Genomic DNA, 26,089 nt, shown 5'->3' with positions numbered 1-26,089 from the left:
GAGGGGGGGAACATAATCAGTGTGAACCTGTGCAGAATTTAAGGTAGGAAGAAATGAACGTTTATTATGTGACAGTAATTTTACACCATATTCATAGAAGAATATTCTAAAAGTATTTTTTATACCCTGAATGTAAGAGTTTCCACTAAAGTAATATTGACTTAAAGTACTTAAATTAATTCCTTTGTCAATATCTCTACAGTAAATCAATATACCTAGAATTAAACAACAGTTTTTGCCAGAAGGCAGGCTAATCATGATAATTTCTAGTTACAATTCATTAATCAATCCATCACCACTAGGAAAAAAAAAAAGGCAAAGCAGAAAGAATTTGATAATAATACCAAATAACAGAACTTTATTATTTCTTCAAAGTTTCTTCTTTTAATTCAGGAAATAAAAAATTAAAAGCTACGTTGCTATGACTCCCTATTATATTTTAGCTAACAAAATTAAATAATCAGTTTTACTAGAAATATAAAAAAATAGTGCTTATTGCACTCCAGAACCTAATGAATCAGAAAATATATTTTTTTCTTAAGGTTATATTGAAAGCCAAAGGATTACTTTACAAACACTGATTTCATGATATATCCCCAGGGAGAAAAGACAACATGAATGGAAAATTCTATTAATCTACATAGTTCTGAAATATTTGCTATAATACTTATCTCTTCATGGTTCTGACAACTCAGTCAAACTGATGAGTATCTAAGGATGTGAATTAAAATTTCAGTACTCAGTACTGCAACTCTGATATTTTCTTTCTTATCCTTCTGCACTAGAAAAACAAAACTGAATTATTTTGTTATCCTTTTTTACACTTATTAGTAATCCCGTAAAGCAAGAAAAAAAATATATCAAGGATAAAGGGGTGCTTTATACCTTTTATAGGGCGATGGTAAAGTGCTATGGTGCTGTGAAACAACAGCTGAAGGTAAATATATTGTTTCTGATGTACTTGAGACTGAGTCATTTAAGAAAGAGAGAGAGAAAAAAAATTTCACCGGTTTCTTATTTTACACTTCTGAAGTGCTAAAGGACTTTTAAAAAGAGAGAAAAAAGTAATTATGGGAAATAAAATAAGAATTTTCTTAGTTACAATTCCTGGCCCTTTGCTGATTGCAGTAAATTATAAATTATGCAGTCAATGTAGGCCAACAAAAGAAGACATCTTCAAATCTCAGTCAAAGGTAATTACTTAAGTCGGCTGAATGTTCCCTTTTCATAGAGTGTGATCTCTCTCTGACAGCTCACACTGACAGATGACCTTCTCGGCAACGTTCTTATCCTTCGGATCATGAGCAGTGTGGCTCTCTCCCTGAATATCTCTATATATTTGTGACACTAAGCTTTCAAATACAGCTATTGACAAATCAGAACATCAGTCTAAGTGCTGGTCTTCCTATCACTCACAATAAAGTAGCTATCACTTGTGGTGGTGTAGAGCAAGTACATCTCTGAAAAATGAGTTCTCACCAAGTGCTAATTTGACACAGCTCGCTTGCCTTCCCATAATTGCTCTGTCATTGTCAGTTGGCAGTTCGGGCTCATTCCTGGAAGCTGTGCCGTACAATTGGATACAATTACTCCCATTTACCACCACTATTATGCCACTGATGTTGCCCAGTCCGCATATTGACATGCCTCATTAAACCTGGATGCGGGCCATTAATGAACATTGTTAGCATTTCTCTTAAACTTTTTTGCCTCTAATAAACAGTCAGTGTTCCATGAAGGAGCAGTGCCATCCTTGTGATATGATATTTATTATCTTATGGGGGAAGGGGACTCGGCAAATGGAAACTATCCAGATGTCGAGAGAGATATATACAGTTAGATCAGTAGAGAATAGCGCTGATCAGCGGGACCTTTCTATACCAGGAGCATCCTACCATTAACCGAGTGAACTCTGCTACCCAAAAAAGAAAAGCAGGATAAACAGGGACACCCCAGAAGTGCCCATACCGCAGCAGGTTTCTCAAGGTTGCATCATTGCCAATACCTCTCTCTAGCCCTCTCCTACCCCCAGGTGGTGCTATGTGCCATGATAAAGATAATTTTGCCCTGGGTCTTCAATCCATTATGTCCAGCTAACTTCAACGTGCATTTTTATTCAGAGATAATTATGTGTTGATCAGAGAAGTCAGCTGCTGTCACCCATATAGCAGGTACACCTGTGGTGTGACATAGGTGGTAACGATGGCATGCTCTTGAGCTGTCATGACACAGACAGGGAATTTATTATGTATATGTCATCATTTCTCTTAAGAAAATTATACTTTCCCACACAATGACAATAATTAACCTTTACAACACTCCCATAAACCTCATTTGCAGTTTTATTCCTGACCTTCATTATATATGTACTAAATATATAGAAACATCTATAAATATACACTATGATCTGTGCCTCTAAAGGTTTATAAATAAGTTTATAACTGTAGGCAAGTATGAGATATCCAAATGAACTTTTTGTTGAAAACTTAAAATATCTTAAATGAAAAGTAATTTAGCCACTTTGGCATTATTAACTTTTCTACATTTGTAAGAAAATATATATGTATACAGTTGAAGGTGTTTGTTGAACAGTTACTTGAGTGCTACTAAAATGGATCTACTGGATTAACTAGTGTCAAGTTGTCATGTACATTCTATAATTAAATTTACATAATACAACTAAAGAGAAAATCTTCATGTGGACAATGTTGATTTCTAAACCTTTATGTATATGTTTTAAATAAAATTTCCTATCAGATCAATTGGTGTGCTGGAAATTTTGCTCATAACATATAGAATTAATGTATGTCTTTTTAAAAGATAATATGAAATCAACTCAGGCTGAATTTTGGATAAGGTGAACCATTACATTGAAAATCTATAAAGTTATGGTCAAGGGATCTTTTTTAAAATACTTTTAAAGCTAAAATCTATTACCCTTACAGAACATATATAGCTTGGAGGAGACATTGCAAAACAGCCTCCATGATCCTGGATAATTTAGAGTCCTTAACCCTTAACACCTGGCCTAAGAACGCCCCTGTACTTATTTCTGGGAAGTTCTTATACAAACAAGGGTTCCCCTTCTCTCCTTTTAGCTAAGAAATACAATCTGTAACATTTCCAGGATATACTGAGCCCTGTCTCTCTCCTTGCTAGTCTGTCTGGATAAAATAAAAATTTAATTATTTAATGGTTACTATTTGCCAGAGATGTTAACAAGCTTTCCTTGCATTATTTCATTTAATCCTTAAACAGCTCTATGAATTTGTACTATTTTTATCCTCATTTGAGAGAGTGTACTGAGAAACAGAGAGGTTAAATAACTCTCCCGAGGTCACAGAGCCCTTATTTAGCAGAGTAGAATTTAAATCTAAGAAAAAGGGTTCCAATGACCATATTCTTAACCAAGACGCTATACTGCCTTTCAAAAGACAGATATTTCTGTCTTGAAAATGGCAACCAGTTTGATTCATTTGCTTCCACAGGATTAATTTTGAAATTCACTGTTTTGGCATAGTGAAAGCATTATGAAGACATAGACTTAATTAGATTTTGATAAGATTTAGATTATGTGCTACAACTTTTAATATTTGGTGTTGTTCTGCATTTTGATTGCTACACAAAATACAAGGTAAAATAATTAAATTTATTTGTAATTTGAATGGATTCCATTTCAGAAATTGAAATATATATCACTTATCTTCTTTTTTAAAAATATAGGTCTACTTTCTTCTGATCTAGTAATTTTTGATCTGTTATTTGCAAAAAGAAGGTAATATACTTTCATGTAATATGGTTCACTTTATTTTTTATTCCAATGGCTAATTTAATCTCAAAGTCAGTCTATCTTTTGATATCTGCTGGGCCTTTCAAAACATTTCAGGAGCAGTTACTTTTCCTGTGATGTGGACACCTGTCTATCTGTTACATGGAACAGGTCTAAGGTCTCCAACACATCTCATTTGCTAGTTTGCCAGTGAGAACAGTTGTTTGTAGAACTAGTAAACTCTATTATTTTAAACATTTGATCATTTTCTTTGTGGGATTAACTAAAGCTAATCAATAATTTCTTACTTGAATAAAAAATAAAATGTTTAAGAATTTATTTGCCTAAGTTTTGTTTTTTGGCAACAGAAGGCTGTTTATCACTTTAATTACCTTAAGCATGTATCTGTCAACAGAAACCTTGAAGGATTATTGTAGGATATACTTGAGCTACTTAATCATTTTAATTACTATTAAGCTCAAAATTGTTCTGCTTTTTATATCTCATGATGTTCAAGGTGTGTGGGAATAGAAGGAGGAATATGAGGTGTGGCCAGCCAGGTAAACACAGCTTACTGTTTTAATTTTATGAAGGGGAAGGAGTATCTTGCCTGCTTGTGTTCTTTTTCCTTGTCCTCTTACTAGTTGGCACGAGTCTAGTGTTTGATGTGTATGAAAATGGACCTGGAGCCGAGGAAATGATATAGTCTGCAAATAGAGAAAAAAACATATCTGACTTATTCAAAGATAGACTCAGAAATGGCCTAGGAGTTTGATTTAGCTTGCTTCAAGCGGTATTATTTAGGCATAAATATAAAGAGTTGTACATTCATGCTGTTCTTTGGGGAGAGAGAATTTCTTCTTTTTCCTTCAATGAGATACTTTAATGATTCATTTTTATTCATTCAAGAAATATTTACTGAGTGCCAGTAGGGACCAGGCATTAGTCAAGGTCTGGAAAATGTGACAGTAAATGAGATATAAACCCCTGTCTGCAAGGAGCTTACATTCTAGTGGTTGGGGATAATTAAGTAAATCATATAGTATGTGAGGTAGTGATAAACACTAGGGAGAAACTTAAGCAGGGAAGGGCCATAGGAAGAGTTAGACAGGGACTGCAATTTTAAAGCGGGGCAGCTGGGGAAGGCCTCACAGAGAGGCTGACATTTGAGCAAGCATCAGAAGGAGGTGAAGTAAGGGGCATACAAATATCCAGGAAGTGAGTGTTCCATCAAAAGGGAAAAGCCATGAAGGCCATGAGGCAGGAGTGTGGCTGGCATGCTTGAAGGATAGTGGGGGAAAGCAGAGACAGGAGGGAGGTGAGTTAGATTAAATGAAGTGGAGAGTGGGTAGTACAGCAACCTGTAGCAGTGGTTCTTATAATGATATAATTATATCATTTCCCTTTGAGAGGTACTAATGCCATGCCCCTGTTATCTCCAACAAAACCTTGAATCTGAAAAAGGCAGCACAGATTCTTATTTGGATTTTAGAAGCAGGAATGCCAATATTGGGTAAAATCCAGCAAAAGTTTTCTCTTTCTCAAAGACCATGTTGAAGAAGGACTGTATTGCCAATCTGTTCAGCATGTAACTGTGTTGCATGAGTCCCTAAGCAACACTTGCAGATCAGCAATGGTTTATGAATTTATATTTTCCTTCAGAGATTAATTTAGCTGGCACAGTTAAAGACATTTGAGACTAATTTTGCATAATTTTTGTTTTCTTATAGTATATCGAGCAGAAAGTTGCTGTGAAGCAGAGAAATATGTTAACAAACCTATTATGTCCATTGGTCTCCCATTATTCCTTTAAGTTATATATTAATGAAGGAAACACTTTCCACTCTACTGTAATAATTGGATTAGAATTTAGTCACTTATTTACTTGCTTTTCCCACTCTATATGGCTAATAATTACTAAAAACTAGTTGTTCAAGTATATTTTAATTATACTAATATAATCTCAACATATTTAACACACACATATTTTGGTCCATTATTTATGTAAGCATGATTACCTCCTCTGTGGTCACTTACAGTTCCCACACATCGCGCTTCCATTTTTACACTTTTAAGAGAATGTTTAAACCTTGAAATCAGTAAATACTCAATAATACATAAAATAACTGATTAACTGCATAAAAAATTTATATAAACATATTTATGTGCTATATTATTGTTCAAATGGGTGATTCCTATGGTCCAAGTTCAGAGAAATTGAATTTTTTTCAGTGTTACTACTTGCCAGCCGTATTTTGTGTTAAATATATAAATTAACAGGATGATCTTGACATATCAACTGGGTGTTTGCTTACTCATTAGCTGGAGTAATCACATGCAAATAATAAAATTTGAACTCTGTATGTATAAACTGGTTATAATAATGTAATAACATAAAAACAATATGTATCATCTTTATAATTCATAAACATTTTTCTCTTGTGTTATTTGCTCAATAACACAATAAGAATGTTTTGTAATTGTTAAGATTAGAGTTTTTAATCCACAAATTTCTCTCTATGGAGGAAGGAATACTTCAAAACCTAGTACTATCGCAGCAATGAAGACAATATGAAGCTGTTTATAAAAACTCAGTACATTTTAACATTCATTTTACCTAAATATTACAAAAGGAAATTTCTATTATTCTATGCACACTATTTATTTCTGCTCAGTTACAGTGAACTACTCATAATTCATTTTATGGCATGAGTTGAATTATTTTATTTCTCTCTACCAAAAAGTTATTACTAAAGTCAGATATCTGAAACAAATGGATCTAAAAACATTGCCATAAAAAATCTACAACACCAAAGGAAAAAAACACTGAGCAGGCCCCCTTACAAATGGCACTCTCTCAATCTGGCATAGTTTTTCATAAGCAAATGAAAAGAACAGCCAATATCTGGGTTTGCAAGATGGATATGAATGTGAAGTTTTGAATCAACATTTAAAAATGATAGTTGAGCTAGGTGAGGTGGCTCATGCCTGTAATTCCAGCATTTTGGGAGGCCGAGGCAGGTGGATCACCTGAGGTCAGGAGTTCGAGACCAGCCTGGCCAACATGGTAAAACTCCATCTCTACTAAAAATACAAAATTAGGTGGGCATGGTGGCGCATACGTCATCCCAGCTACTTCGGAGGCTGAGGCAGGAGAATCGCTTGAATTCAGGAGGTGGAGGTTGCAGTGAGTGGAGAGCATGCCATTGAACTCCAGCCTGGGCAACAAGAGTGAAACTATGCCTCAAAACAAACAAACAAAAAGTTGAAATAGGAGTCAGTATTTCTAAGCTGAAAGGTTTTTCTTCATGTTTATTTATTTTTTTTTTTTGAGCCTCTATTCTCATCATTTTAAAGCCGGGAATTTGAGACCCAGAAAACTAGAATATAATAATTAAAGAAAAAAAAACACTGCACATGTAACTAAAATATAAAGGCAGTAGAAATAAATCTTGAAAAAAGAATCAGGGAATGTGTTAGACTAGTGAAGATAAAGGCACAACACAACAGTGAGTAAGAAATTGTGAAAACAACGTTGCACCCTCTCTTCCAACTTTTCATAGTGCTCCTTTAAAGGATTATCTTGAAACTTTTTTTTGTCAGATATTTCAGGTCTATTTCTTTGCTATTTAACATCTGATTAAGAAGGGGCTGGGAAATAAATGTCTCTGTATATTGAAGGTTGAAAATTACGGATATAGAAATTATATTTCAAAACTGCTAAAAGAGTAGAATAAACTTTTAGGGAAGAGTTCAGGAACTCAACTTTATGGTATTTGTGCCCCTGAATCTCATATAATTTTATAAAACTAACAGTCTGTAGCTTCTTAAATAGACTGGACACAAAATCAATGACAAAAAAAAGCTTAAGTGAATGTTCGATAAAAATTTAAATACCCTGAGTTGCAGGAATTCATTTTTTCCCTTCTTTTAAGTAACAATATTTGTCATAATTTGTTAGTATATATCATGCTACAATTCAAGATGCATAATTAAGGTAAAAACATAATATGTATTACGCGTTATTCCTTATGTTATATGAAGCCTGCTGCTAAATTGAAATTCAAGTATTTCCACATATCTATCCATTTATAAAAAAATAAGACAGTCTTGGTATAAGCCATACTACGTTCCAAATGAAAGTTTTGTAGAGCCTAATACAACAAAGTTTTACAAAAAGATTTAAGTGTACAACAAACATAAATACCATTGTTTTCAGCAAGTCATAAGTGGCTAGGAGCCAAGCTGAGGCAGTTCATGCCAGAAAATCTGTGCAGCAGACTCATAGAGAATGAATAGTTAACATCATTTTAATGATGAATTAATGAGCAGTAAAAGAATTCTAATTCCAATATGTACAATATCCTCTATTTAAAGACACAGGACCAGGGAGAACAGATCCATGACCTTTGTGATACTGGGAAAGGTTGGGTTCACTACAGTTAACGCCAATCTGTCTTTCAAGGTTAACTACACATGCCATACTGGGAAATGAAACAATTACTAACGAATTTTATAGGTATATTCTGTCAAATTTAAAAGGTAATCAGAAGTCTAAATGAAAATTATGCCCGAGGAATGCATATAAAAGGAGAGAAACTAGGAAGGGGTGTGTGTGTGTGTGTGTGTGTGTGTGTGTGTGTGTGTGTGTGTCCTATGTCTGTGTGTATTTCCTAAAGACATCTTCAGGCAAGGACAACCTAAACTTTTCAAATAAAATACACAGATGAAAATACTGAACGAAGGGAATGCCCAGCTTGTGGGAATGGAAGCGTATTCAGAGAAAATGGCATCTAATCTTCTGGGCAACATTAGCACAGCAAGAGTAGATGATTCATTATTCTGTAATTAACTTTTAATTAACTTTACTCTGCTTTACTTATTTTAGAAAATTAAATAAACTTCATTTTATTGCTCATGCTAAACCAATGAGCAGAAACTAGAGTTCTGCTCTAATTAAAATAAGCAGTTGAGCAAAATTGTGTGTAAAGCATAATGAAGAACTGTTTCTGTCCAATTGATATATTTCTTATGTTCTGAAACACTTTGATAGGTTTTTCAAAAATTCCATTAGTTAGGTGCTGAAGTCTTCTAAAATATGTGATTTAAGAAATAATATTACAGGCCAGTCTTAAGTAGGAGGCACACATAATTGATTTAAGCTTAATAAGTAACATTTCAAATTACACGATTAAGAGAAATGTAAGAGAGAGAGAGAGAGAAAGAGAGTCAGGGAGAGAAGAGAGAAGAGGAGGGGAGACAAGAGGAAGGTGGAGGAAGGGAGAGAAAAGGATAGAATTTGAAATTGTGCTATTTTATCAGTCATCAAAGCAATAGCTGTACCTTTTTTAAGAGGAGCAAGAAAGAGAAAGCAACGAGCTAATACAGTAAGATTACAAACACTTCATCATTTTTTGGATTCTCCCTTTTATCCATTTTTAAACATTTGTTACGTTTTGCTATTGAGCCTAAGACAGTGAAATTCAATAATCAATTGCTGTTCTAGTTGATCTAATCATGTGGCACAAAAGAATATCTAACAAAAGAATGAATTATATTTAATTTGGTGAACTTTAATGGTCTCAATATAAAATTAAAATTGAAATAGAATGACTCACTTCACTTGAATGCCTAAAGTATTAAGATATTTCTTATATTTTTACATAATTTCCAAAGCATTTAAAGAACATCTAACTCTAATGTATCATTTATTAAAATACTTTATTTCACAAATTAAGAACTTTTGACTTCTTGCCGACAATCACCTGCATCTTTATTCCATATTAGTAACCCAATGGCTATTCCTTTCTGATTTCAGATTATGGAAGTCTGCAACTTTACATTTCTGCATTTTTATTTCTGGCTATTATCTCTGTGATTTCCACCTTCTCCAATTTTGAATTCCTTTTGAATCTGCCTTTTCCTTTTCACATGTTCTTTCTAAACATTCTCTGTCCCCTAAAGACAGAGGATTTCACTTATTCTTTCTACCCAGCCTAAGGCATGGTCAATCTTGTCAACAGCATAAGTGGTAGCATCCTAGCAATTCCTTATCCTATCAATACTCCTAGCTGACTAGTCATTATATTTGAGAAATCTCCACTTTTTCATGTGTACAGGAAACTAAGGGAGTGAAAACAAACTAGGCCAACTACCTGGATTGAATCAAAATTATATAGACAGAGTCTCACTCTGTCACCCAGGCTGGAGTGCATTGGTGCGATCTCTGCTCACTGCAGCCTCCGCTTCCTGGGTTCAAACAATTCTCCTGCCTCAGCCTCCAAAGGAGCTGGGACTACACACATGCGCTGCCATGCCCGACTAATTTTTGTATTTTTAGTAGAGATGGGGTTTTACCATGTTGGCCAGGATGGTCTTGATCTCCTGATCTCGTGATCCACCCGCCTCGGCCTCCCAAAGTGCTGGGATTACAGGCATGAGCCACCGCACCCAGCCCCCATATTCTTAAATCTGAGTACAACTCTTGATACATAGAAGGTGATGAGAAAATTTTAAACCTTTTATTTCCTCTTTTGTATTTGTTTTAGACTGAATTAATGAATTGAGTCTATAGCAAATTCCTTTTATTATTGCACTCCCGTGGTTGCAATAATCCCTTTATTCACCTTTGACTACATCCTATGCCTAGGGAACAGCAAGCCTCTTTTGATTCCTTAAAGTAACTCTTTTAAACGAAAAAAACCCAGAGCTTTTGATAAGGCCATAGAAAGTCCACTCAAAAGAGAAGAGAATAGAGGAAGCAAGCAAAATTTAAAGTTTGCACAATACTACAGTCTGAAAGCAACAATAAATGTTTCATTATTTAATTAGAGAATTAGCAGTTATTTCTCACAGTTATTTTCTCAGAAAATAAAATATATAATTCATTCTTAGGTTTTTTTTCTCAGGAGAAGTATTGCTTATGGAAAGAAATAGATTTTTTTTCAGTGATCTGTTTTATTATTATTATTAAGCATAATTTTTAGCACACAATCTGAACCTGCATAATTAAAGCAATTATGAAGGGTATGCTGTGTGTGTGGATCTCTCCGTATGAGCCAAGAAATAAATGTATGTAGATCAATTGTCATAAACTCCAGCCATCTGCACTTACATTGCACTTCATCAAATGCAATTGGCATAGCCAAAATGGGAAATTATTGGGTGTCAAACTACAGTAGAATAGTTAGGCATAGTACAGTCTAAAATTTTCCATTTATTTTGACTGCCTTCTGAGTTTTGGTGTAATTGTGTAGGAAGAGAATTACTGGAGAAGAACACATATCAGAAAGGACAGCAGTTACCATTGTTTCACACATCCTGAACCAGTGTATATTCTAATTCAGTGAGCCTCCTTGTTTTCCATTCATTTTTTCATCATCTCTGATTTATTCTCTGTGCTCATAGGAACATCATTTATAGCCCTTTTCTAAACTTTGTATATTGCCCTTGATTTTTATTTCTAATGCCAAATCCTCTTAGTGTTGGCAAAGTATTTCTTAATAGAATATAAGGCTGAAATATTTTCTTCTTTAGTTTCAGACCAGTGTTTCTTTTCCTTCTCTCTTCTGATACTTTGAATAATCACAGTCTTTCATTTATACAGATACTTGTAAGGTATTTATCGACTGTGATCAAATCCCTCTCAACCTTCTCCTCTCTTGACTATACAAATGTCTATGACCCTATATCTCATCCAACACACTATTTGCATCATTTTTGTCCTTCTTTTTTATTATTATTTTTCCATTAGCTCTCTCAATTCTTGTACAACTTTTGTTCTGCCAGGATAAATAGCAATGTGATAAATCACTTATTTTGTATCATAGATTATAAAGAGTTTAATATTTGAACAGAAGGTTTTGTCATTGCATCAAGTTATACGCTCATGACATAGACTGTATTTACTCTTCAATTATTACATATTCAATTGTTTCTGGATTATAGTGTTTATAGATCATGCTTTAATTTCTATATGTTCCTTCCCTGAAAGAGCCTCAATTCTCTGTGACTAGAAATACATATATTAACTCTGAAAAAAAGCTTTATATTGTCAATAATTTGCTGATAACAGCTGCAAAAATCTTGTCTCAGTTTGTATTTGTTCATCATAAGCTTAACTGATATCAAATATAATTATTATTTTTGAAGTCTCTATCTTTGTGCCCTTTTGTAATTTTTTTCTAAATAAACAGCAATGCTAATAAGCATGGCTATATCTATACTCATGTGGGTATAAATGTTTAAATATGTGTTTATATACATACTCATCTATATACATATCTATGAAAAGTAGTTATAAGTGTTCTACTAATTTATTAAATGCATTTGAAAATAGAGATCTTGAAGAATTCAAAAGGAAAATTTATCTGGCCCACTGATAAAAATGACCTTAAATACAATGATAAAAACATACATAAAAACCTCTGAATGGCTGGGCATGGTGGCTCACTCCTGTAATCCCAGCACTTTAGAAGTCCGAGGCAGGTGGACCACCTGAGGTCAGGAGTTGCAGACCAGCCTGACCAACATGGTGAAACCCCGTCTCTACTAAAAATACAAAATTAGCCAGGCATGGTGGCACATGCCTGTAATCCCAGCTACTTGGGAGGCTGAGGCAGGAGAATCACTTGAACCTGGGAGGCGAAGGTTGCAGTGAGTCAAGATCGTGCCATTGCACTCCAGCCTGGGTGACAAGGGTGACACACCATCTCAAAAAACAAACACCTCTTAATGAAGAATTGTGGGGGGAACAAACAGACGGCAGTAGGCTATATATACATGTGTGGACTAGAGAGAGAGAAATTGTTCATGTATCTGTTATGAGGAATGATTGGTCTTCTGAAGTCCAGAGTATTTCCCAAAGGAATACAAGACAAAGAGGTGATCCACTTAAGGGGCCCTAATTTTATTCATTCATTCATTCATCTATGCATGCATTGTGTGTTGAGATTTGGGAAATTAGCAAAGAGGTAGAATATACAGAGGTGGATATTTAAAGGAAAATGTTTTATTAAGCTTATTTCTTCTCTTGCATACATTGGGAGTTGGGGAAGCATTGAATATTGTAATGGCATTCTGAGTTTAATTCAGGACTTTTGAGAACTATCAAATGTAAACTGTCATTACTATATGATTATAGTAGAAAGGTAAATGACAGTAAAAAAAATACTAACAAGTACAAATTTATATGTTTACAAAAGTCTTTAATGAAGGCACTAAAAGCATATCTGAAATTGTAAGGAAAAGTAGGGTTTAAAGCTTTCTGAAATTGTTCCCTTCTTATGAAATCCTACACTGTACACCTACATCCTGTGCCTTATATTTTGTTTCAAATAAAATATACGTTATGAAAAATATTATATCTAAAATACAATTTGTGAGTGGTCAATTCATACTTACATGAACACTAAGGAGTTAATGTCTACTTATCACCAACTTTTCAATAACAGATTTTAGGTGAACTCTTCTACTGTGATGATTAATGCAGCATATTAAACCTATACCATTTTTATGTGGTTTAATATGTTTTCCAGAGTATCACGATGTAATTTTTCCAAAGCAATATCATTATTGAAAGTTCCCAAATATTACAACTTTGCAATTTCTAATTGTCCATGCATCTTCAGTATGTACCATCTTGTTTTTTTTATATGGCCCTAAAGTTCTCCATGACAAAACAGATATATAAATAAAACATAAGTGGAAGACATCCCAGGCCACTCCTTCAAGGGGTCCATGTCTCCTAAGATGAGAGGATAACGTATATAAAAATATAAAGATGGCAGTAGCATTTTCTCAGGAAAACAAACATGCAAAAACCCCATTTTTTTCATATTTGCTTTCACTGGAACAAGGAAACAAATTTTGCAATATTACTACAGGCAATTGCAATCCTAAGGCAGAAGGTTCTACACAAACATGTCAATTTATTTCTTAATGGCATTGTCATGAAATACCAAATGTGTGTGTCTCTCTCCAGTCTTGTATATAATTATCTGTTCGGTCATCTTAAACTTCCCCCCAACAGAACCCCTCATTAATGCAGAAACTCCACCCTGTTCCATTCCTCTGCCAACGGAATTTTCTCAGTGGGCATTTACATTTTTTTTTAACCTGCAAAACTTGTTGTGAGGCATTTGCCTTAGTTACCTGTCCTGATCTTGAGTGATATCTTCTTGTTTACCATGATTATGGTTGGCTCCAGATACTTGCTGCTGTGGCTCTGCCAGGTTATAGGTCTTTACTGAAATTCAACTTGGGCTCACAAACTTGATACAAAACATCAGAGGCTAAACATGAGATATTTAATTCCCACTTGTCCCATGAGCAAACACTCAGCATCCTCTGCACCATAGAACACATGCTTCTGTGTATGTTTCAGGTACCCCAATCCTCTACAAATACTAACTTATGAATCAAATATATACTGCCAAAATAGTAATACTTACCTTTATAACATTCAATCTTACAATAAATATCTTATTTTTAAATCACCCATAAGTTCTAATGTAGAAAAACAAAATATTAATTCATTCTTATTCCATTTTAAGAGGTAATGGAAGATAATTCAACACCTTATTAACACTTTTTACACTGATGTTTATTTTAAGCCATTTCTCAAACTTCAATAGCCTCATTATTTTTTAAGTTATACGTAAGTACCAGTTTTTTGATCCATTTTTGCAGGAGCATATAAGTCAATCAGGCAAGGGACTGGAACCAATGGGAAACTGGACTGAGACCTCAGTCTGAGACCATGAAACTAAATATGCAGTTCCTAAGATTGCTGTAAATCAAGAGTCAAGAAGACCCCAGGTTAAGGTGGCAACCAAATAATGTGGACTCTCAGTTTTTAGCAGCAAGCTGACAAGGCAGCACCATAAAATCAAGGACTAGGAAACCAGTGATATCCATGACCTTGGTGGGTCAAAAATCTGGCACTTGTGATGTCAAAGGAAATTTGTAGGATCAGCAAATTTGACTTGATTAAAGTAGGCCAAAGGCCACAACAAAGGTGTCTGGTTTTGCATGAGAATGACCCCAATAATCAGATGTAGAGAAAAGAAGGAGATTACATTCTGGGCTCTTCCAGCTCAGCATATGGCCTTGTACTTGATAGAGGAAGCAGGCAGAAATGACAGGTTTCTAACAAAACTGAGTGGACAAATGAATGAGCATAGGTAATCATTCAACACACATTTATTGATTTTCTACTATGTGAAGGAACAGTGTAGGCATTGATGAGATAACTAGAATTAAGACATGGAGTACTTATCCTTCAATTTACTATTAGGATGGATACAGAAAAGTAAATAGACAACCACACAGTAGTTTAATACATGCTATCATGTGAAGAAATATCAAATACTCTGGTCATACATAAATGGGTCATCTAACATGGTTTGGCTCTGTGTCCCCACCCAAATCTCATCTCGATCTATAATCCCCATGTGTCAAGGGGAGGTGATTATGGGGGTGGTTTCCTCCATGCCATTCTTGGATAGTGAGTGAGTTCTCATGAGATCTGGTTTTATAAGGGGATCTTCCCTCTTCATGCTCTCTCCCTCTCTCTCTCTCGCCTGTTGCCGTGTAAGAGGTGCCTGCTTCCTCTTCTACCACGATTGTAAGTTTCCTGTGGCCTCTCCAGCCATGTGGAACTGTGATTCACTTAAACCTCCTTTATTTATAAATTACCTAATCTTGGGTAGCATCTTTATAGCAGTGTGAAAACAAATGAATACAGCATCTAACTCAGTTTCTGAAGTCATGGAAAGTTTTTAGGGGAATGGAAAGCTAAATGGACACCTTAGGAATAGAAGGGAAGAGAGAATATTATTTCAGGCAGAGGGGAGAGCAAATGCAAAAAGGAGGCAAAGATGTGAGAAAGAACATGGAGCATGAACAGAAATACCAATTCAAATGATTCAAAATATAAGTGGTTCAGAATGCCTGAAGGAAGTGCTTGGAGCTTTGAAGGAAGTGCTGGAGACACATAGTCTCTGTGTGTATATATATAGACACTAAAGATTACAAGATTTTTAATGAAAGATCCTGAAATCCAAAATGAATGTTCCAAAATTCAAAGTATTTTGAGCATGGACATGATATGAAAAGCAGAAAATTCTACACCCAACATCATGTGAAGAATTGCAGTCAAAATGCAGTCAAAAATGGTTTCATACACAAAATTATTTAAGATACTATATACAATTAACTTAAGGCTACATGTATAAGGTGTACATGAAACATAGAATAAATTTCATATTTAGACTTGGGACTTATCCCCAAGATATCTCATTATGTATATGTAAATATTCCAGAATCCAAAAAAGTCTGAAATCTGAATCATTTCCGTTCCCAAGCATTTCAGATACAGAAAACTTAAACTGTAAACTAGACTTAAAATCACTATTTCTACTGTGCTAATTCAGTGTCTAAAGGTCACTAACTAAAACTGCTCTTTCTTCAAGGTATTGGTCATAACATGTCATTTATATTGTCCCATCATCTAACCCTGATATTTATTTAGCAAGGGATCAAACATATGTATTCAATATGCTCTTATATCTTATGTTTTATGATTTTATAAATATTCTGATTTTCAGTTTAGAAATTTCGTTGAGCACCTATTATGTATGAGATACCTAAAGATCCTAGGTGATAAGCACCTAAAAGTGACTAAAACAACCCTTGCCCTCATGAAGCTCATAGTGTAATTGGGAAGAAATACATAAAAACAAGAGAATTTGAAATTATAGCATGGTACATACTAAAGCTTGTTGACCATCCCTACTCCCCTCACATCTGTGACCTTTTGTCCTCTAAAACTCAGTATAATTTTTTTAAAACCATAGGACATCTCTAAATTGGGAAGGAGAGCATCTTTTGTGGAGACAAAGGCAATGATAGGCAATTATCCCTTCACTCTCTTGCTACAGTTTCCCCCATCAGCATACTCTATTCTTTTCATTATAAAACAAGTCACCCAACCCCACTTCTCACTCCAGTTACAGTCCTATCTCTTTTATCTTTCATAGTGAAAATTTTCCCTGTGTCGTCTACTCTATCTCTATTACTTCCCTACCCAAACTCCCTTTAGAACACCCCAATCTGCCTTCCCCTCAAAACTGTATTGAAAAATAACAGACTTAGTCATCAATGGCTTTTGTGTTGTTAATATTTTGTCCTCTCAATTTCTTGATCTCTTAATTTTACTCAAACCTATTGACTACTCCCTTATTTTTGATACATTTTCTTGGCTTCTGTGACATGAGAATTTCTGCTGTTTGTTTGTTTTACTCATACCACTGTAGTTACTTCTTTACCTCATCCTACCTCTCTTCTGGCTTTAAAGGTTGAAGTTTCTCAAAGCTGTTTCCCAGACTCTGTCCTAGAATATATAGTTCAAGAGGTACAGAAGCACAGAAGACTAACAAAGAGTTCTCTACCTGATGCAGTCTGATAGATTCCTGTAGTTTGACTTGTGTCTGGGAGAATGAAGAGAAGTGTGCAAGACAGATAAATCATCAAGCTTAAAAACCATAAAAGAAATGGAAAAACCCAGAGAAAGGTGACAAGGATCCTCATTAAGGTTTGTAATTGTAGTTGAAGTTGGTGAATTTTGTGAAATGATATTGGACAGAGGTTAAAAATAAACTGTGAAGGCAGCAGCTAAGATAAGGATTTAAAATTTTCAATTAATAATAAGGATTAGACAAATATAACCAGGTGGTAATTTACATTTTTAAAATTAAAAAATAAAAATAACTCTGATAGCATTGTAGATAATTATCTGAATTGCAGAAAAATTAGGGGCAATGAGTCATGCTAGGTGCTCGCTTCAGTAGTTCAAGTTAATGACAAAACATGATGAGTGTTGAGAAAAGAAGGCAGAATTCAAGAGATATTTTTGATCTGGAAGAGGTGAAACATCTGCACTGGGTATTACTAACAAAGCTTTAGAGAAACAGGTGGATTCCAGAGATATGAAGGAGATAAAGCTGACAAACCTTGCAGATTCTTTGGACAGGAAGAGTACATGTCTACTCCTATGTTCCTGGCTCATACAATTGAAAGGAGAGTGAGGTCATACATTGAGAAGGGGAGGTGGACCATGCTGCATGGGACACTTTCAGCCTTATGTGGCCTGAAGTATCTTTTGAAACATGAGGGAGTGGATATCAAATAGGCAGAAAACTGTATCTGTAGCTCAGAGGAGAAGCCTAGGCTAGAGATGACATACATTTTCTATAGATGATGATTGAAGCCAGAGTAGTGGATCAGGATGTCTTTGAAAAGAGTGCATGGTGAGTAGATAATAGTCTAGGACAGAGCTATAATACACCCCAGCTTTTAAAACCAGAAGATTTAAGAAGATTTTAAGAAACCTAAGACTTTAATATCCAAGGTAGGGTGAGGTGAAGAAGTAGCTACAATGGGATGAGTAGGACAAACAAATAACATAAATTCTCATGTCACAGAAGCTGAGAAATGTATCAAAAATAAGGATATAATCAACAGTATTGAGAAAAGTTAAGAGATTGAGAAATTGAGATGACAAAAATTAATGACATCAAAGCTATTGATAACTAAACCTGTTACTTTTCAAAACAGTTTTGAAGGAAAGGCAGATTGGAGTGTTATAAGGAGAGTTTGGGTAGGGAAGTAATAGAGAAGTAAGAGTAGATAATACAGGTAAAAAATCTGACTGTGAAAGAGAAAAGAGATAGGACACTAACTGGAGTGAGAAGTCGGGTTGGTGATTTGTTTTATAGTGGAAAAGAATAGAGTATGCTAATGGAGGAGATTGTAGCAAGAGAGTGAAGGGATAATTGGCTATTACCTTTGTCTCCACAAAAGATGCTCTCCTTCCCAATTTAGAGATGTCACATTGTAAAAGATCTGAGTTTTAGAGGACCTAGGTCACAAGGATTGGGGAAGTAAGGATGGTCAATAGGTCGTCCACAAAAGAGAAATAAATGAATTTTGGGCTGTGAACCTGTATAAAGAATAGGGAATTCCAATATTTGCTCGTACTTTACGTCTTGAGTTGTAGAAAAATAACTGAATAAGAATTCTAGCTGTCTCCTCTTTAGTTCTGTAATCCACATATGGATAAAATAGGATCCACTCAGCAGGTTGCAAGCTTGTGCTTCTAAACATATTTAGTTGAGCAAGAAGGCACAAAATGGAACCATATGTGTTTTCTTTTAAGGTAATCTGCTTCAGTAGTATTGTCAGCACTTCCGAGAGCCCTTTTCATGTGCAGCTTGTCATACTTTTCATAAATACTGTGTTGAATCATTTTGATGTCATCTATTAAACCCTCCTTCCAAATATTTATTCATTGTTTTATGGGATTTATGAAAATAATAGCCTCTATACTAAGATATATTGTAAGAATGTTAAATCACAAACAGAGCTAACAAAGATATTATATTTCAAACATTCAGTTATATTTTAGGAACAGCCTAAAGATAGGCCTTGTGCCTAAGGTAAAAACAATTAGGCCTTGTACTGAGCTTTGATGGTCAACAAACATAGGTAAGTTTAGATCAGAAATGAGATTTCTAAAATAACGATTCTTTAGAAAAAAGCCCATGTTTCTTTCCTATCAAACCCAAATCCTGGGGTTATTATTAGGAAACCCCAGAGAGACTTCACTTTCTTTTGCTTTATAACATATATTCTTTATATGTTATAACTTTAAAACATATATTTAATATATTTAAAACAAATATTCTTGGCAATATTGATCTTCATGTAGCATTTTACATTTGCAAAGCAATTATCTGACATACTTCTCAACATTGAGAGATATATTTATGTTAGACCCCAACACCTATATTCATTTTCAGTGGTCTGTGCTATTTGTTTATACATTTTATTTAAACCAGAATCTTATTTCTCATAATCAGAATCACCTCCACTTTATTTCTCTCTCTCCATAAGCCCTTTAAACATGTTCTGTGCATGGTGCTCATTCGGCAAATGCTCTTTACTTAAGAATGTCCATACCAAGGGAAGAAAAGTTGTTAAACAGTGAAATAAGCAAATGGTAAACTTTTGCACACTATAACTTCTTGTAACTTATTCATTAGTATTCTACAATACATTTTCAGTTGTTACTGTTTTATTATTATTATTTTACGTTGACAGATACAATTGTTTGTATTTACTTTGTACAACATGATGTTTGGAAGTATGCAAACATTGTACTTTTTTTTCTGATATAAATGATTGCCATACAAATGCCAGTTAAATGTATTGAATGAAAATGCTATGCCTCTCACTTCTGGCTCAGAATATATTTCTTCTTTTCCTTTCTCAGACTTACTGCCTGGTTTTCAAATATATTACATCTTGATTTTGTACCCATATAGCTTTCTCTTAGTCAGTTGCATGGCAGCCAGATATTCCAGTTAGTTTATTCCCTTTCACATGCTGCTCTGTCAAAACTGTTCACTTACATTTTCCACAGATCACCACTAACCATGAACAACATTGCTCTGTAAAAAACCTGCTGTCCATAGTCTCTACGCCAGCTGCCACTATGCCCGGCAATTTCCTTCATTCTCTGGGACATGTCATTCACGTGTTTTAGCAAATGCCAACTGTCCCTTATATCTAGCACACTATCCCTCCAACAGGGACATTTTTGAAGTATTCTAGATTCATTTAACGTGGCACTTACTTCTATCTAGCAAATACCATTCATTCATTCACTTCTGGCTTCTCTTGCCAAGTACCGTGTTCCCAATATCATGGCTAAAGTTTTCTAACATACTTCACTTTTTCCTTTATGAGAATATCTTTCATTCAGCTGCTTTTTTTTTTTAACTTTTGCAGGCTGCACCTCCATCTTCTATCAGAAACATTTTCAAAAAGAGCTGAGTTTTTTAAAAAAATGTATAATGTTACCTGTTTTTCAGTGTGGACCAGAACAATGGTGCTATGTGCACTCTAAAAATAGATAGTGAAGAGCTATCACTAGAATATTGCATTGTTTCTATGCAAATGTGTATTTCTTTCTTTGTGGAAGAACATGGGATATTATACAAATAGTACAGATATTCCCCTGTAATAAAAGCTGTAATGTTAGAAAGTGAGTAACATTCACAGCTTTAATCTATGGCAATGAGTTTTATCAGTAAGAATGTCAGAGAACATAAGCAGTTAAGATTCCTGGAGGCAAAACGTACCCAATTAAGGTGATTTACCACATTCCAAAATGACTTGACAGGTACATTTAACTCTCTCAAATGATATCTGTTCTTATATCTGTCATGGATTAGAAAATTATGAGAATTCAAGATATCATCATCCCTTTCACCACCACCACCATCATCATCATCAAAGGCATTTATTGAGTATATTTCTATGATGGATCTGATACTAAAACCTTTTGGACATATAGCTCATACCATAAAAGAAGTTCTAATCTGCTGCAGTGATATGAAAAACCTATACTGAACACATGCATACATTAAGTAAAAAAGTGCCAAAATTAAATAATACTGCTACTTTAAGTCCAAGATATTTGTTTTAAGATAAACAAGTTGCTAATAATTTAGATCAAGGGGTCATGACACTTCTGCAAAAGGCAGACAGTAAATATCTTCTGCTCTGTGGATCATTTGGCCTCTGTAGCCACTACTGAACTCTGATATGGTAGTGTAAAAGCAGCCATAGAAATATACAAATAAATGACCATGGTTGTGTTCCTATAAAACTGTATTTACAAAAAGAGGTAGTGTGCTGTATTTGACCTGTAGGCTATAGTTTGCTGGTTCCTGAATTAGATGATGGAAGGAACTAACATATTTGTAAAGTCTTAATAAAAAACAAAAATATAATATACAGATTTTAGAGATAAAGAGAAAATGATATGAGCCATAAAACCAACCTGAACTTTCAAGAGAGAAAAGAAAATACTTAGAGTCTAAAAATAATGGGAAACTATAAATTCAAAGAGGTAAATCAGTACTAAAACTTGTGGCTGCCATAGAATATTTACAAATTCGCAGTGGCCTAAATCTTTAGTTAGAATGATCCATGGGAGAAGGACTGAATGCAAAGACTAGGATCTCTGCAAGGTAGGAAGTGAGACTTTAAATCTCTGTATAAGTCTATAACTTTAAGAGACAATCAATGGCTGGTCTCAAAATTAAAAATAAAACTATATAGATAGAGATAGATAGAAACAGAGATAGATAGAAATAGAGATAGATAGATGATTAGACAGAAATATAGATAGATAGATAGATAGATAGATAGATAGATAGATAGATAGATAGATGATAGATAGATAGAAATAGGGATAGGTAGACAATAGATGATAGCGTGCTAGATAGATTGATAGACAGACATATGCCAGAAGAGACTGGTAAATATACATACTGAGAACTGATAATCCCAAGATACACAGGCTTGGATTTCAAATTCACATTATCTTTGTGTCACCATAAAATTTAAGCTCTTCATTTAATAAAATATGGTTTTAAGTTTATTGTGTCTTCAGGTATCTGCATGAAGCAAAAAACTCAGACATATTAAATTTTCTCACACATACAATTCCAAGGAATAGGAGCTCAGGGTAAGGAAAAAATTATAAAGCACATATATAAAGGAACAAGCCACCATGAATTATCTTCAGTAGAACCATTGACAGTAATATCAGACCAGCAAAATCTGCAGATATTGGAATTATCATATAGAAAATATATAATGAGTAAACAGTTTAAGAAATAAAAGAGAGAGTGAAACGTATGATCAAAGAACAAGACATTACCACAACTATCAAGAGTCATAGAAATATAAATGTAAAAAAATGAAATTAGAAACTGATTAGAACAATTAAATAGATTAGTCACAAGTAAAGACAGAATTCATGAAATGGAAGATAGAACCGAATAAAGTTTCAGACATAAGCACAAATAAAGAAATGAGACCTACAAAAGGCATCCTAAAAGACATAAAAATAGAGTTAGAAGTTTAATATATGTAATTTGAGTTTTATAGAGAATAAAATGAATAGGAAAAATCCATGTTCAATAAAGTAATTAATAGCTATAAAATTACCATATTTGAAGCTCAACCAATCCAAAGAAGAATAAATCAAAAGGCACCCTGTCCATGGCTCACTATAATGAAAGAAGAAAAGGTGGCTGAGAACAAAGATGGATTACAAAGCAACAACCTTTAGACTACCTGACTTTGCAGTAGCAAGAGTAGAAGCCAGAAAGTTGTGGGATAATATCTTTAATATTATGAGAAAATATAACTTCAAACATAGAATTGTAAAATCACCTTTCAGGAATAAGAGTAAAGCAAAAAATATAGATAGATAGATGGATATAATTAAGCAATCTTACTGTGAACAGTTCTTTCTAAACTTTTAGAATATGAGTTTCATGAAGATGTTAATAATTTTAAAAAACTAAGAGTGACAGAAAAATGTTAATCAGAGAAAATAGCAAGCATAAGTTTAATTTAAACAAAAAGTAATGGCATAAGACAAAATGTATTGATATTAAATGTCAGAATTAAAGTATTGGATAAAAATATAAATTGGGAGATAACACACTCTAAGATCCTCATATTGTTTGGGAAGAGAGAATAGATATTCCTTAACTCAGGACATGAAAAATTATGTCTGCATGCTAACATTTTGATGACAACCACTTAAAAAGCAGAGGTAGAATGAGTAACTTCCAAACTAATAGAATGAAAAAATGTGGGAGCTGAGTAGACAAACATGCAAGCAAAGAACAACAAAAACACTCTGTATCAATTCAGAAAAAGTGAGAAAGGAACGAATGACATATAGAAAAAAAGAGCAAATAGAAAGCCCAATTAAAAGGATAGAAACTATTTCAAATTTGTCAATTATTATCATAAATATAAAAATACCAAATTCTAAGGCTAAGAGACAAAGACATCAGAATGAAATGAAGGTTACAACTATATCTATAGTAACAACAACAACAACAAAAAAAACCTGCTAGTCAATAGATACTAAAAATAATAAATGTTAGTATCCTATATTATCATTTCATAAAGTAGACTTTAGAAGAAAGGGCATTGCTAGCCAAAAACAGAGGTGATAAATAATGAATGATAAAAAAATTCAATTCACTAGAAAGATAAAACAATTTACAATTTTTATACTGCTAAAAATATGGCTTCAAAATATAAAATGAAAAATATTTGAGAACTTGAAGGAAAAATTAAGAAATGGTAGATTTTAAATGCTCTATATTATGTTCTTTAAAAGGGACTGGACAAGATTTATGAGGTCCTCAGTAAAGTTAAAAAATAATGAAAAATCAACTGTGATTGATTTTTTTAACAAACTGATAACCTGCTATGGAATTCTGAATAGACAGGCAGCTTAAAGACAAACCAGTAAAATCACTGATTTTAAGAATAAAGGGACTGAGGTCCCAACAGGTTTGGTAATAGACCAAAAGGTCAGACAAGGTATACTGGCAAAAGTAGGACTAGAAGCAAATTAACCGATTTCAAGGTCAGAATTTTTTTCTATATTACTATCAACAAATTAAGGATATTTGCACACAGCCCTATTCTCAATTGCAGTTCTGTTATAACACAAGTATACTGGTTTTATTTTGGTTTTCTTTGCTTCCTCACAACCTCCTTTATCTTATATGGTGAGAGAAGTAGATTTGTGTTAAAATAAAAACTGGAAGACAGATATTTCAGATAGGTTGAAATGAAAAAGTTGTAGATAGCAAGTACACAAAACTAACTTGGAATAAGTCACATAAGTTTAATTTTGGTATAGAATATTTTCCCCTTTAAAGTTAAATATAAGTAATACCACATCCTGTTCTGAGAATAAATGCTGTAGATTCTGCTGGAAATTACTTACAAATGGAAGTAATCTGGGCACTATCAGAAGTCTGAAGAATCCTATAATCTCTTTCACTATTCACATCACCATGTGATGAAGTTTGTAGGACTGGTGGAGAAGAAAAATGTTATAAAGAAGGTTACACTCTTTACTTACGGTATATTGATTATTTGGCCTTCTCTAACCTGGTATCCTTTTGACCACTCCTCAAAAACGATTATGAAAAATAATTATCAAGAAAGCTCACTCTTAAGAAATCCAATGAATATTTTTTACTTCTAATTTGACTTACTCTTCCTTGGTCTTTAAAGTTATTTATTGCTTTCTCCTTCTTAAAGATGTCTTTTCCCTTGGTCACTGTGATATCATTGTTTTCAGATTTTTTCTTTTCAAAATGGCTGTTTATATTACCAATAATCAGTTTTCTGACTTCATATTTCCTTACTCTACATTATCTTCCTTTGAAAGGAAAGCTCACTATGAGTCTTGGTTTACATGAATTGAAACTGGACTATTGATATTTATTCAGATTAATATACAATGTCATCTTCTCTTGACTTAACTGCACAATCTCTGCTCTCAGTTATTTTTTCATTCAATCTATTTTTCATAAGGTGGCCAGATACATAATTTTTAATGTAGAAATCTAATCATCACATCCTTACCCCAAAATCTTTAACACCTTCATTCTTACAGAGATTTTGAAAAAAAAAAAAAAACTGAAAGAAAAATGTCTCTTCAGCCCAGCATACAAAGCCCTCTATCATCTATCCTCAGGTAAACTTTCCAGGCTTCTCTTCATGATTTCCATGATTCTACACCATATATATTATACTTGAACAACACAAGACTACTTACTATTAGTCTCCAGACATGCTATTCTCTCTTGCATTTTCATAATTTTGGTGTTTCTCTCTCCATGCATAAAATCTTTTTTTTTTTTAATGAAATTCTCTGCCTGGTAGGCTACTTATTGCTCATTCTTCAAGGATTAATGCATATGTTATTTCCTCAGTGAAGTCCTTCTAGGCTCCCTCAGGCAGGGTTAGTATTCCCTTCTTAATGTAGCCAAGACGCTTTATTCCTCTCTCTATTGTCGACTTTCCACATTGTATTAGAATGCTTTGCTAACTGCTTCTCTTCCCCAGTGGACTGTGAGCTCCTGGAGGACAAGGCAATGAAAGCAAAGCAGAGTGCCTGGAACATAGCGAGTACTGGATAATTTGATGTTGGCTGCACAAATGGCCTGCTCTGACAACTGATGCCTTGATTGCATTGGTGAATGCCAAAGAGTTTCTGGAATTGAAGCTCATATCCTATGTTAGCTGAAGAGGGTGTGTCTGTAAGAGTAAAAGGACAATAATTTGGTTTAAATATAAACCAAATAAAATATAATAAAAAGTCAACCCCTTTTATCTTTCTGGCTTTTCTGTTTCCACAGT

General features: G+C 34.0%; 1 long non-coding RNA gene across 2 annotated transcripts in view; it reads right to left on the bottom strand.

Moving 5' to 3' along the window:
* Positions 1-4,377: 4,377 nt before the first annotated feature.
* LOC129523790 (uncharacterized) overlaps positions 4,378-26,089 on the bottom strand; it is a 22,078-nt gene continuing 366 nt past the window's right edge. The window contains exons 2-4 of one of the 2 annotated variants that reach the window (XR_010134547.1): positions 25,506-25,987; positions 24,666-24,755; positions 4,392-4,476 (exon numbers count right to left, since the gene is read on the bottom strand). This is a non-coding gene — a long non-coding RNA (uncharacterized lncRNA). Of the gene's footprint in view, positions 4,477-24,665; positions 24,756-25,505; positions 25,988-26,089 lie in introns of both variants that reach the window. The other variant, XR_008667411.1, reaches the window with a different exon arrangement.

This window comes from Gorilla gorilla, chromosome 6, assembly GCF_029281585.2.
Source record: "Gorilla gorilla gorilla isolate KB3781 chromosome 6, NHGRI_mGorGor1-v2.1_pri, whole genome shotgun sequence".
Lineage (NCBI taxonomy): Eukaryota > Metazoa > Chordata > Mammalia > Primates > Hominidae > Gorilla > Gorilla gorilla.
Note: the sequence above shows the minus strand (reverse complement) of the source record. Positions and strands in the feature narration are given on the sequence as shown.